The sequence below is a fragment of the Phalacrocorax carbo genome, chromosome Z (assembly GCF_963921805.1).
Source record: "Phalacrocorax carbo chromosome Z, bPhaCar2.1, whole genome shotgun sequence".
In the NCBI taxonomy this organism is placed as follows: Eukaryota; Metazoa; Chordata; class Aves; order Suliformes; family Phalacrocoracidae; genus Phalacrocorax; species Phalacrocorax carbo.
The window spans coordinates 29,328,730-29,343,432 of NC_087548.1; positions in this window are offsets into that span (position 1 = coordinate 29,328,730).

Here is a 14,703-nt window from a genome sequence, read left to right on the forward strand (position 1 = left end):
ATTTCAATATTTCAGATTTTCTGTTTAAGCCCAAACAATAAATCATGGCGGGCAACCTTTTCACAGTAGAGTGCTCTTTAAACAAGCCCAGTATGCTGGGATGAAGTTCAAATAAGATTGTTTTCCACTTTTTAGTCTCTATCTCAAAATGAGACTCAAGTCTCCTGGAGAACTGAAACAGATCTCTGAAAATTTTTACCACTTTTTTTCGTTGTTATGTATCCTGGCACTTGCTAGTTATGACCAGAAGTAGCTGTGGTATGGAATGGGCTATCATTATTTCTTGATTTACTGGACAATAGGAGCAAGAATATTCCAAGGTTTGTGGCAATGCATCTGAACATGAAGAAACATTTCCTGAATTTCAGGTAAATTTTTCTTCCCTGTGTTGCACTCTGATCTTACTGCCTTTAATCGTATCATTTACAGGTTTACCATGTCCAAAGTCCTTGTTGTTCTTTAACATCTCCCGTTCATTGACTCAAGCTTTGGTGATTTCAGTTAAAAAGGATCAAGATCCAAATTATTTCCAATTCCAAGGTTGTTAAAGCACTATTTTTTTCAAACTACCACACTTGTTTGCACGCTATGTTATAAAGCTAAAATCTTGTATACGAGTCACTCTGAACTTTTATTCACTGTCCATAGTGAAATCCAGATCTGAAGTTTCCCTGCTTTGAGGTCTTATTTTACAAAAAAAAATCCCAAAACTAAAATCAGGACCCTTCACCTCATGTAGCAAGTCATACCTAAAATAAAATTAAAAAAAAAGAAAGAAAGAAAAAAAAATACTCCTAATTCTTGCCTAATATGATGAGCAGTCATACTGATGTGAAAGGAGGAGAGCCAAGACTTCTATTTGAAGTTGCAGTGGGAATTTTAGTTAGTCCAAAGTGAATTACTCAAGCTGATAGCAGGGGTTTGGCTCAGTCAGGCTCCACATATGATAGATGACCATGAGACTCTTAATGACCACAAGTTCCCAAATCTCAGCTTCAGTCTCTAGTGAAAGTCCATCTCATTCAAAAGACAAAGAACAAACAATATTTCCTTACTGTTCATGTGGTAAAAATCTAGTGCTCTAGTCCATCTATGTGCTTATTTTGAATCCTACTATGTAGACCACATTTACATTCTAGGCAAAGCATTTATCCATGCCTGTACATCCGGATAATCCTATTTTTTTCCATAGGCCTGTGATGATACATGTGTATATAACCCTTCCCTGCACACTCAGGCAAGACAATATGTAGAAATGCAAAATGATAAGCAACGGCACAGTTTTATATGAAATGTGAATTTTCAGTTCTGTATTTTATTCTGTCAGGCAGTCCTGACACAACATCACAGCAGGAGAGCCAGAGACCATGGTCTCCATTTTACAGCTTTTTGTGGTAGGCAAATCTTGGAGTAATGCTGAAGTCCCTTTGCATTTCAGGTGGGAATTTGGTGCTTGGTTTTTTATCATCCTTTTGTCCATACTGCGTATTATACAATTGTAGAAGCTGTGTCACAGAAACACTATTGTAATTAGACAGTACTAAAAGATGTTTTCCTGGAAGCAGTAATTCAGCAATGAGTTCAGTTCTCCTGCAGTGAACAACAGGGTACAGCACAATCTTCACAGAGTTCTGGTGGGATAACAAGCTTGGGGGGGGTAGGAATTCCCAAGCCAGGGGCTTGGCTCCTCAGAGGTCTTCCCACCAAAAGGTATGACTAAACCAGACAGATATTCACAGAATTAGAAGAGTCAACAGGAGATAGAGCAGAAAAAAAATCTTGGAAATGACCCTGACATCTTCACTCAGAATAGAACATGCTTCCTGGAAAGTGCATTTTCAGCAATGCAACACGGTCAAATAAGAACAGAAGAACAGGCTTTTGCATAGAAGAAAAAGGGAAACTTTTCTAAGCTGACTAGGAGTCAGTTCAGATATTCTGGTATCAATCTCAGTTGAGGCAGCTGGGTGACAAAAAGGTCAAGGTGTGAAGACACTCAGACTAGTGGGATGCTTCAGATGGATTTATACACCTACTACAGCATTTAAGTTCAGGGCAATAGTAAGCAATTCAGCCCTTGTACACTCCAAAACTGCCAAACCCTGACTTCTTATGCAGCCACCAAGAAAAGCAAGTCTTTTGTAGGATACAGATCCCATCACTCTCAGAAAAGCAGAGTGGCTGCTTTTTGGAAAGTTCATATTAATTTTCTTTGGGATTTCTCATTATCAATTGTACAAGTGATTGCATTAATCCTGAGATGGGTTTTCAGGAGGGACCTGTGCAGGGTACAGATAAAGATCTCATGATGTGGCTCACAGTGCATAGAGGAACGAGTTGTTTGGGCAAGGATGATGTTTTGTCTTTTAGCAAGCTGCTTGGTCACCCTTACCCATGTTCTTGTTTTAAAGAAGAATAAATTTTCTGTTTCATGATTGAATGTTGATTTTAGGACCCGCTGAGCTTTTGTAGGGCATGTGACATATGTTGAAGAGGAAACCTAGGCACATTAGATATTTCTGGGCAAAAGTTGCTCACTACTAGTTTTTGGATTTCACATGACCCCAATTAAAGAGTTCTGTGCTGACATAATGAGTCCACCTTATGTCCTGCATTTGATAGCATGCTACAAACAAGTTCCTGAAACTTGAGACTTACTGGAAATCAATCTTTTCATGTTTGGATTATATCATTGTGGTTTAACCTAAGACTGAATTTGTTCCAAGTGAAAAATCAAAAGCCTCTTTTGGGATGCATTTTTACCTGCAGAGAAGCTGTGAATTTAACCATTGCTCGGCAAAGGAGGAAGGGCCTGTGTTTCAATCCACAGCATTCACTCACAGGGAAATAGTTGCTTTTATAGCTTATTTCCCCTGTTTTTTAGCCAGAGGGGAAAAAAAAAAAAGACAGATGAGAGAGCATCTGGGGACATACTCAGAGAAGCTGTAGATTGGCTTGTGGTAGGTGCAGAGTGTTCTTTGCTCTCATCCTGATTCCCTGCCAGCCAGTATCACTTAGCAGAAAGCTAGGGGATGAAGCCTGAGAGGGGCTGCCAAAAGCACAGCTCCCACCTCATCCCCTCTCCCAGGCCTTGGCCTGTTGAGAAAGATTTCTCTGTTCAAGGGCCTCTATCTTCTATTCTCTGGAGAGCTGAAATAAAGTTGCCTGGGAAATGGTCAATGCCTTGCAGTGCCTAGTGGCATACTGTTTATAAAGTGGCTACTTTAATGAGCAGGCCCAGGATTTCCCTGCTCCATTAATGCACAATTAATGTAATAGTTAATTCATAACAACCTGAAGCAGCAGAACAGGCTGGAAACGGTAACTTTGCAGTATACAAGACTAGAATTTCTTGAAGGCTTAGCACAGGGATACAGCTCGATTGTGGGTACAGACATGTGAAGAGGTTGTAGGGATAAAAAGAGACTGCATGAACAGAGCATCAGAATGACGCCCATTAACTGCCAGTTATCCCATTGTGAAAGACAGGTAATTACAAGTTGCTTATTTTTCAGTCTAAGAGAAACATGCCTCCCTTGTGTTTGAGGAGTAAGAGTTGGTACACAAGCAATTAGAGTGGGTCAGCAGATACACTGTAAGTTCACCTTCTAATTCACCCTACAATGATTCATTCATGTGCCTACACCTTGCGTTTTTACCAAAAGCCTTTCAGCTTGCTTTAGCTCCTCTGTTTCGGTTCCTGCTGTTGTTACAAGCTGTTTCCCATGTTAAAGGTTCAGCTGCTGTAAAGCTTCACTACTGTAGCCCTCAGTAGAGTCAGCTTGGAGCCAGCTCCAGCAAGACCAGTAGATGCCATTCTGAGACCTTGGTGGGAACAACCAATAGACAGGTTTAGTAATTCCCAATTTTCTCATCTTTCACTTATTATAAAGTATATTCTTTTCTTCTTTTACAACTTTTCCCTATTGATTTCTTCCTTCTTTGTTTAAGGAAGGAAATGAAGAATCTTTACTCTTCATGTCCTGATGGAAAACCTTGGAGCAACCATCTACTGAACTTACTCTTGCAGACCAGACAAGACTCCTTCTTGGCATACTGCCATGAGTGTTGAGACCACCATGCTCTGATTATATAGTATCTAATTGCTTAGATGGCACCCAAGATCCAATTACTGTTAGAAATATAACACTGTAAATCATACAACATTAGAAATCAAACCCATATCTCTTTGAACAGTTTTTATGCAGTCAACTGAAACAGGGACAGTATCACATTTTTATCATCTACTCCCAAATATAACTACCAGCTGTAGCTGAAGGTTTGCTTAGGTACCAAACAGTATTTTATTTTCTAAAAGAGATTCAATAAGCAAAAAGTAATAGAAAAGGGAAATCACAGGTGATTCGTCCATTCCACCTGGATCCAATTGCATCTAATCAATTGTTTTGGGTGGAAATTTCTGAGTTATGGGCATTTACTATGAGATGACTAATGTCTTTTAGGTAGACTCAGGTTCTGACTCTGGGGACAGAGATCTGTTGAAGTAAGATCTGACATTTGCCCTAAAAGTGTAAAGGAGTTTTTGAGATTACAAATGCTTTTGCTTGAAATGTTCTCAGCTTCCTCAGACCAGATGGGTCTCACTAAGAACAGAGCCAAAGCAGGCTGCCAGTGTAACTCATCTTTTTTAGTACAAAGCCAGGTAAATTTTCATTTTCCCTTCACTCACTAAGTTTTCTGATGGCCAGCATGGTTTCTGCAGTTACTTGGTGTGGCTGTAGAAGTTGCAGTGACTAAAAGTAACAGAGTGAGCCTTACCCTTTTTCTAATTTACAGACAATATCCTTTTAAGCATGTGAACTCCATCAGGAGTTAAAGAGAGGCCCAAGAAATGCTTGCAGTGAAAGGGCTTTCAGTGCTCAATTCACAATTTCCTGCTCAGACTCAGTCCTTACCAGCTGTGATTTGGGGAGCTGGGAGAACAGTGTGTCTCCAGGAGCACAGGCGGGCAGAGATTCTGCTGTTGCTCATTGCCTTTTCCACTACAATGACAGTGAAAGACAAGAGGTGAAACAATCTTTGCTTCACTAATTATGTACCTCTAATAAAACCTCTAGCCAGGGCACTGAATGCAACAATATACAGTGCTGAGTGAAACTTAAAAGGTTCTCTTGTACAGCTTGACTGTTTTCTGATGTGCAGCCAAATTGTAAATATCTCTTGAGCATACAGAATAGGCTGGAAATTGCATGCACACAGTCCTACCTCTGTAAGGTTTCTACCTTCTACTGCAAATGGAAACATCCCAGTAATATCCTTGTGATGGTGTGTCTGGGTTTCCAGTTTCATTCTTAGCCAGTTTTAAGAAAAAGATAACTAAGATTACTTTTAACCCCTCTCCTTCCTACTCCCTACCTCTGAAGAATTTGCTTGGAGCTTTATGAAATATCATTATTGCTTTTACATTTGTTCCAGTCATTTCACTCTTAGGGAATAGGATACTTTAGCATAGGCCAGACCCCATTCTTGTTGAAGTTCATGCTCTGTCTGCCGTGACCGCTGATGACTGGGTCTTCAGGCTGTATGTCAGTTGTTCACATAAGCCAGAGTACTTCTTTCTGCCTTTTGAAGGCTTTTTAGGCAGCCTGAACTGTAGCCTTGCTACACCTCAGCTTTCTGATGCGTTATTTTGGCAAATAGTCTTTGAAGACTCTAGTAAAGGGCTTTAAAATCCTCAGGGCTCTTCATCTCACCTGTGGTTGCACATCCTCGTTCCACAACCCAGCCACAGCTCCCAGTTCTGCCTGTTGGTTGCTGCTCCCCACGGCAGCTGGAAGTTACTGGCCCCTTGCTCCCATCCAACAAGGTGATAGCATTAGGTCGTCTCTCAACATTTCAGCCCATGTGAGCTGAGTTAACACAAGCCTGATACTTGTGTTATGCACATCGGTGTGACTAGAGGCAGAGCTTTTGCCTGTAGCCTGTCCAGCTGCTCTGAGGAGGGGAGTAAAAGGGGAGACCCAGGGTCTGCTGCCCCACAAGCATGGCCTCCTGCTCATCCTATCCTGCCCGGGGCAGGTGCCTGGATTAGAGTCTTGGCCCCTGTTCAAACACTTAGCATGTATGGACTTTTATAGGGGAGAAGAGGTTTAAATAACAAACAAATTAACTCTTCTCCAGTTTCTTTCTTAAAAATATTCTTTCCCATGGAAACTAAAGAGGAGTGCAGACAGTAGTCATCTAGCAGTGAAGCCTGCCCTTTCATGAATGTTGGTCCCTCTTTGTGCAGATTTCCTTATCTCACATCCTCTCTGTAACTTTTCAGTGCCCAGCCTCACCACTACCATTTTTCAAGCTCTGTAGAGCAATTACAACCTTTAATAATTACAGCTACTTAAGTATTTTTCCCTAAGGCAAACAGAAAGTAAGGATGGCAGCTCACCAGCAATTGGTGTGAAACAATTCTGTACACTGTGCAAAATACATTAGACAGGTCGGAGCTACAGTTGGGAGAAAAATTTCCTTTACGTTGGAGAACATTTTCATCCTCATGAAATGTACATAATGTGAGATGATTTATATACATGGCAGCTCCAAATATTTGCAAATACAGACACATGCATATTCAGAACCCTAGAGATATTTCTTGTGCACCTGTCATCAAAGTACTCCTGGGTAAACATGTTGCACAAAACCTCTATTGGGGCTGACTGTGATATCTCAACCCTCTTCATAACTGAGTACACACATATTTGGGGATGTTCTTCCCAGACAGTTCAGTTTCCATTTAGTAACTGTGTACACAAGCGATATAATTTAACAAATAAAAATTGAATGTTGGTCATGTCCACGCACAACAGGTAGACCCTGCTAACCTGTGTATAGAAAGTGTAGGCAAGAAATGCAAGCAAAAACATGTCCATGCACAGGGACTGAGGGATGCTAGAGTTCTGTTTATGCTCTACAGTTCCAGAATCGTGCTCATTCTCTCTAAGGATTTCTTTGCCAGTTGCTTTCAAAGTTATTCTTCTCCTCCTGTTTCAGCCCTTAAATCTTAAATATTGAGGAAGGCCTATAGAAAGACAAAATACAAAATATCTTTCACAATATACATGAGAATGAAGCTGTGCCTAGCAGGGCAAGTTTTATGTCCTGCAAATGCTGCATGGGTAGGGTACACAGCAATCACTTGAGTTAATATAAACATACATTGTTCCACTGGGGCATTAGAGTAAATTGGGTTTCTACTCGTTTATATCCTGAGGATCTGGGTCACTTATTTCATGCTGTATTTTTATTGTATTTAGCATAATATTGCTCTGAAATGTGCAGTTAATTACACAACTTCCTGTTTTAAATTCCATAGTAACTATTCTCCTGCCAGAAATGGATTGCTTTTAATAGGATTGTGTCCTTTTTGGCAATATGTGGTTATGTATACTCCATTCCCATCCTATTTATTCACATACTGCATCAAGAGAATACAAATTCATGGGGTGAAATTCAACCTGTGATAAAGTCAGCAGCAGGCCTTGCAGGCATTCAGGAAGGCTATGTTCCCATCAGGGTTTTTGCATTCCCACCACACCCTTCTGCTTGTCAAGCTAATGAAGCATCTCCACTAACTGCACTGGAGGGGAAAGCCTAGTCTGTCTATAACCCTAAAAGGCAGTCACATCATTTTTCCTCAAAGCAAGTAGGTCTGGCAATATCCTTTGAATCTCAGAGTCTCTCCTGCACTTTTAACCCCTGGCTGTAGATATGCAGCAGCCATCAGGAGATGCTTCCCTCCAGGACAGCTCTAGAGCAACTAAAAACCCCCTACCCATCACTGCCTAAACACGTAGTAGGTGAACAGAACACCTGCTGAGGAATATGTGAAGGGTGCAAATCTGACAGCACAGACTTGACCATCACTTGTCTTATTTATTCCCATCTGCTGTTATGCTGAATAATTCCCTTTTGGTATGGGGGTAATGCCTGTGGGTGTAATCTGGCAGCCTTGAAGATTCAAAATATGTCTGAAATAATTTTTCTCCAGGGTTAATATTCTTTATTGTTCTTATTGCTTTAATGTGCTTTTGCTGGGAATTTAAAATGCTTTTGTGGCAAGCATAGTCACTACCATGCATAAGACTAAATGCAGACATATTTCTTTGTGAAATCTAACAAATATAAATACTGAAGGACAAGCATATACGTATGCACATATATATGCAGATATGTTTTTATATAATAAAAGATAATGTATTCTGTTTATCATAGAAACTTAATACAGTAAGGTTTTAATATTTAAGTGTAGCTGATTTACTTGCATGAATATATTCTGTGCTAAGAAATTTTTGTGTTCACACTCTGGACTATACTCTGAAACATACTGGTTGAAGAATTCACTACCAGGGTACATCATTTGCTACAGAACTTCTACATAAGCAGATTTTTATAGCTTTATGATACCAAACATCAAATTTGTTACACCTTTCCTGTGAAGCATTTGCAGAAAAAAAGAATAAAGGAAAAAAAGGAAGGGGCATTTCTATGTATTTTCAATTAAAACATGTTATGCTCTATATATGCCATACCTGAGATGAGTTCTTCCACAGGGCATATGCAGCTCCTCCTTCATGACTAAAGCTACTAGTCAAACAGCAAGGTATCTTCTGCATGCAAGTATTAATAACTGAGCTAGCAAGACCTATTAATGGAGGCAATACACTGGGAAGCCTTAAGACATAAAAGTAAGGTCAGGAAGAAAACATTCACTACCAGCCAATACAGATGTTAGAGACACAGAATTTCAGAAATGTCTCAGAAGGGCAAAGAGGTCGCATCAACACACCAGATGATGGGATGGCCCCATCCTAAACTGTAGTTGTTTCAGAGATGACTCCAGGATATGTGACTCTGCCTTGAGGCATTCATTTGCCAAGTTTTGGGCCAACAAACTACTGTGAACTTTTCTTGTGGACCGCCATGGCTCTTCTTCACAAACCTTGAGCTGAAAACATTCAGAATTGAAAACCCTGCTATGGACTTTGAGAGATGCTTATCACCCACACTACACAGCATGGGAACTGCTGCTGTAAGGTAACCAAAAACGCAGCTGCCACAACATTTGACTCACCTGCTACCCAAGTACTGTGAAAAGGAAAATGAAGCCTCATAACTCCTGTTCTCCTTGAAGATCCACAGTTATCTTGCCTACTCTGGGCTATGGGGAATTATGTTGGAGTATTAGTGAAAACCCTAACAAAGCCATGGCACCTATCTCTCCCACTCCAACAGGGCTAGCAGTGGCATTGGAAAGGGGAAAATCCACTGCCCAGTCATGCATTTGTGTGGGAAAGGAGGTGGCAAGGGCTGGTCATTACTAGGCAAAGCTTGACATGTTTACACTGAAGACTTCAACATACTGCTCATTCCAGTATAAGCGGATCAAAGCAAAGGGCATTATTATATATTTGTGTAGTCCCAACAGTGTGTTAGGCACTTAATTTGCCATCTGAGGCTGTTCCTTTTGCTGTGATATTTCAGGCAGGAATTCCCATTCATCACACTGATCCCACTCTGGGGCTGGAGCACAAGGTCAGCTATCATTGGCTCTGTCATGCTCAAAGGCTGCACTGCTCTGGTAATTAAGACTGTTAGATGGGAGGGCCTCTTTTCCTGCTATTTGATGTAGAGTAGGTGCAGATGAAAGATTTATAGTTTTAATTCAAATACAGGACTTGTCTTTGACAACTTAATTGTGTTTGCAGAGAAGTTCTGGACCCTTTCTCTTGCCAAGTCATTACAGAAAGGCCTCACATCTTGGATCTACCAGGAAGCTGTTTGGATTAAAGAAATAACCAAAGGGACTCTGCATTAGTGCTGATAGAAGCAATAAACATTTGCTTGTCCTTCTTCTGCTTGTAGTAAATATGTTGCTCAGGATAGTACATTTTCATAGTTCAAGGCCAAAGTAGATATGAGTTTCCCTAACTTTTCTTCTGTGGCTGTATTCTTCTCTGTAAGCAGAATTTTCCTTTTATAGCACCCTTATGAAATTGATTAGTGAGGCTGCTAAAATGAAGGGCTAGACTGAACAAGATACTAAAGCCACGTACTTGTTCCTTTAATAAATATGTGATTATAAATAATAAAACATGGTTTAACTCTATGAGCAAAATTGCTTTTACGGTTTTTTTGTTATATGAAGTCATTGCAACACTTTGTAATTATCACAAGGATTTTCCTTATACACATCTAGTAAGCACTAAACGTCAGGAACTTCAAAGAAAATTACCTAAAAGTTAGGAATCACTCAAGGCACTCAGCCAGTAACGTGCAGATTTCTCATGGATAGGTATGTAGTTTTGAGCTCACACTAATTGCCTTGATCACCAGCGTTGGCTTCTGCCAGCAGCTGCCGGCAGAGGCAGGCTGTTATGCTTTGTGTGGACAGAGTGAGGAAGACAATGCACTTTGTTTCAGCAGATTATGGAGTAATTCCCAATAGGCAAGGTGGGAAATTCCCAGCACAGGAGCACCTGGCTCCTGTGCCTGGCTCTGGAAGAGGTGACAGATGGTTAGATGGGTCGAGACAGCATACCTTGCACATTGGTTCACTTGTTCAGGAATGGGGTCTGCAGAAGAGCTGCAGGTTTGGGATCCAGGACCTAGCTCTGGCTCTGTTTGGCATAATAAGTAAACTCAGCAAGTAAACTCAGTTTGTCCACAATAAAAAAAAAAGATTCCTACCTTCCTTACACTGGTCGATGTAAATGAACAAAGCTAGGCAGCTCCATTTATGTGTCTATCATTACAGAGCATCTGAGGGTTTTACAACCATTGTTGCAATTGTCCTCGTAAAAGGAGTTGAAGCAGAGAGGCTTAAAGACTGGCGTTTAAAAGGCATTTCAGCCCCTAACGTGGCTGATAGTTTCCTGGTGAGATTATCCAGAAGTCCCTAGCCAGGCATTTTTCTCAGCATAGATGAGTATCTTCAAGCTCATAAAAGCCTTCAGACCATTGCTATCTGACCCATAGTCTCGTGAGAAGCAAAAGGAGGAATTTAACCCCAATCTCATGAGCTCCTGATATCCAGCATTTTTTCCACGTACACAACACTCTGCTACTGAGGTATGGCTCAGGGCACAGGGTATGGTCCCTTGCAGCTCCCCTCCAAAAGGGAAAGCAGAGGCAGTGGGGGGATGCGCATGCTGCTGGGAAGAAGCGTGAGTGCTACTGGTGGGACCATCTCTGCAGGGGGATCAAGGGAGGGGAGGACGTGTCACCTCCCCAGGACCTCCAACTCCTGTTGCATCTGGACAATGCTGCTTCCCCTCCAATCCCAGTAGCCCAGTGGCTGTGGAGAACAACAGGCCCCATTTAAAACAGTGGGAAGGGAGGACAGGCACTGGGCACATCTGAAAAAAATTAAAAGCAATTGAATTTGCACTGAAGGGGAGAGGGTAGAGCTGTTGATTGGGTTTTTTTTTATCCTGGTTTCCTGGTGAGAACCAGGGCTGTGCAAGCTGGCTCCCACCATGGGTTTTTGCCTGAGACCCCAACCCATGGCCATCCCCCCTGCTGGGGGGCCTTCCCAAAGGCTGGTCCCCTCCTGCCCGGGGGCAGCCTCCATCCGAGGCAGCAGTGCGCCTTTGGGTTTGTGGGTAGCAAAGGGAAACAGCCTTCACCATTTCCTAAGCATTGCCTAGGCCTCAAATGAGGGTTATGACCTCTCAGGTAGAGGCAGACAAAAGCAAACCAACTGAAGAGAGCAGCACAAGGGTACAGGTCCTTGGCTTCTTCACCCAGAGGCCATAAAGCAGAAATGGGAAACTTTCCTGGGGTTAGCAGAGGCTACAAGGACAGAAGAGCAATTTGTGATACCAGGGTGGGACTGACCACCCCAGCAGATGAATGCTGTGCTCTCTTGTTTACCAGTTCTGCAAATAGCTCCCCCTTATAGTTTATGCTACAAATAAATCTCATAACTTTTACTGGGTGGTGGTGCTAACTTCTTCACATGTGTGATGATCTAGATTCAGGCCACATGTTGATGGTATAAGAGGGGTCTTTCAGTCAAGAAGTGGTTTTTCCTCGTGTTCAAGCATGTATCTGCCTGGCTGCCATGTCATCTCCACAGGACGCAGCATGAGGAGATTCATCCACCTTTTGCAAAAAAAAAGAAGCAGCTCTTTATTTACAGGCATCCCTGGTCAGTATAATCTGGAGCCAAGGATGTCCAGAAGTGTGCGTGTTGGACAAAAACACTAGATGTACATTTGTGTGGGGTTTTTTACCTCTGAATGTATTTTCAATTTATACACCTATGGATCTTACTCATCTCTCAACTGGGTCCAAAACCTGATTTTCCTCTGCATTTGCTTAGTGTTCCTAACAACCTGGCAGCACACATTAATTGTACACACATGATTATAGGATATAGCTTTATAAAAGAGGGAGTTTTACAGCCCTCAGTTTTAGTGTGTCTCATAGTGCAACTTAACAGTAGAGCAGAGACAGTTGTGTCACCACATGCTAATGCTCCTGCTTTGGAGAGCACTGTGGAAGCAAGCAGGAGTCATCCAAGAAAAGATTTGGTCCAGGTGTTCAAAAAGAACTCAAGTTCCTTTAATGAGACAATGTCAACAGACCAAGAAGCATATTACCAGTGTAAAGGAGAGAAATGGCTGTAGGAGACAAAGGTTTTAATGGTTTTGAAAGTTTTTTGATTAGGCTGATTTGTACTTGGTGCAGTAGAAAAGGAGGGCTGGAAAGCCAACTTTTCACCACCTCTGAAAACGTGAACAATTTTTTTCTAAATACCTGAAAGTAGATTTAGAAGCTTAGTATTAGCCATCAACTTTTGTAAATGCTGGCCAACAATAATGACAGATTTTCCCAGCTGCATCTTAAATCCTTTGCTTCTTGTTATAACCTCATTAGCTAAGAAGCATGATAGATATTTCTTTAGCACATCCCTTTGTGTTTCTGCAGTCAGTTGTCATCTATCTGTCGTTCTCCACGTCATTTATTGTATGTGTTACACTCTTCTGAGCTCTAAAGGAGGCCCCAGACAATTCTAGCACCACAGATGTATGATGTTGGCAGGACTGTTCAGTTGCTGTTCCTCAGAAATAATTCTGCCTCGGCGCAGGGATGAAATGTTGCAGCAGATCCTTTCTCATTAGCTGTGAAGTCCTTCCCCAGCATTGCCATTGCACTGCCAGAACCTGCTCTCTGGAAGGTGGTCAGAAAGTATCCGTTGACCAAAATTAAACTGAATCAGATGCAAATAATTCAGAGAGCCTTTTGGAAGGTGAATACAATTTCAGATTATTAGTATCATTATTATTATGCATCTTGATTGCTCTTCAGCAGGGTAAACTAGCCTGTGCTGTGCTCTGAGCTGTCATAACAATGCTATTATCAGATTCAAACCTGTTAATTTAAAGCTACCTCAGACTCCCTACACTATTATTCTCTTCCTGTCTAGATATCTTTTGAAAAGACACACTCTTACACTCTCCCTGCCTGGTTTTTGATCAAATACATGCCTGAAAATGCCATGGCGTATTAGCCAACCATCAAAGCTCTTTAGCTGGGTTCTTTAACAACCACAGTACCTGAAGCCCAGGGATGGTGGAAACAGAAGGTAACTAAGGGCTAAATGTATGAACATTTCTGACAATAATGCATTCAGAGTGTCAGAGTATGTCCATCCTTGTATATCTTTCTGGATTTCTCACATGCTTTAGATCAGGCCAGCCATTTGCATCTTGGGAGTATAGAAAATAATCTATCAGAAGACAAAAAGGTATAATAATGCTGCAGACAAGAATATATATCTACTGGGCTATTTCTTAAGCAGGTCTGACTTTTACTTGTAGGGATAGCCTATTTCTTCATTGGAGATATGGCAATTCTCACATTATGGATCACTGTCATTTAAAAAACACTTTTGATTAATATCACTCAGAAATTAAACATTGAGATAGTTCAGTTCCTTCCAAGGAGGAAATTCAAATCCACTGGGGAAGTCACAGACAACATGTGTAAACTCTTTCACGGATGGAAAATGATGAAACATCCCAGAGCATCATTATTCTCACTACTTCCTGAAATCTGTTCCTCAAATCCCCCAAACTAACAACCCAGTGGATTTATGATTTACTGAGAGGTCCATGGGTTTCTCAGACCATTCACCCAGCTTTGTGAGGAAGTGAGGGATTACAGGGAACTACACAAGCAGGTCAGCCAAGGTTCATGTCTTGACTTAACTGTAAGTTGATGGTGACATTTTCCAGATATTTATGGGGACTTCATCTTGGGAGACGTTCATTTTATAGACACAAGGTGGAATTTCCTGAAACAGGTATTTCCAGTGCCATGTACATCCTTGCAGAGTAGCAACACTTCCATCTCACCAGCTTTTTCAAGGGCACTTGAAACATGAAGACACTGCATTTTGTGGGTAAGAGAGGAGAAAGCTGAGACATGCCCTTTGTTCCCATCCATGCTCCATCCCCAGCCACCATTCACACATGCATCTCATACTAGGCAGGTTCTCAAAATGATGCAAGAAGGAGGTGGAAGTGTAGTTCCTTCCCCTCCACACCAGGAAACTGTGGAGATCCTTGCTAGCAGGGGATGGACAACACCTCTGTACGGTCAACTCTGAAGCAGGGGGACCTCATTACACATTCATTAAGGGACGTCTGTGTCTCTAAGGCAGGCTGGCTCAATTCCTCCTGA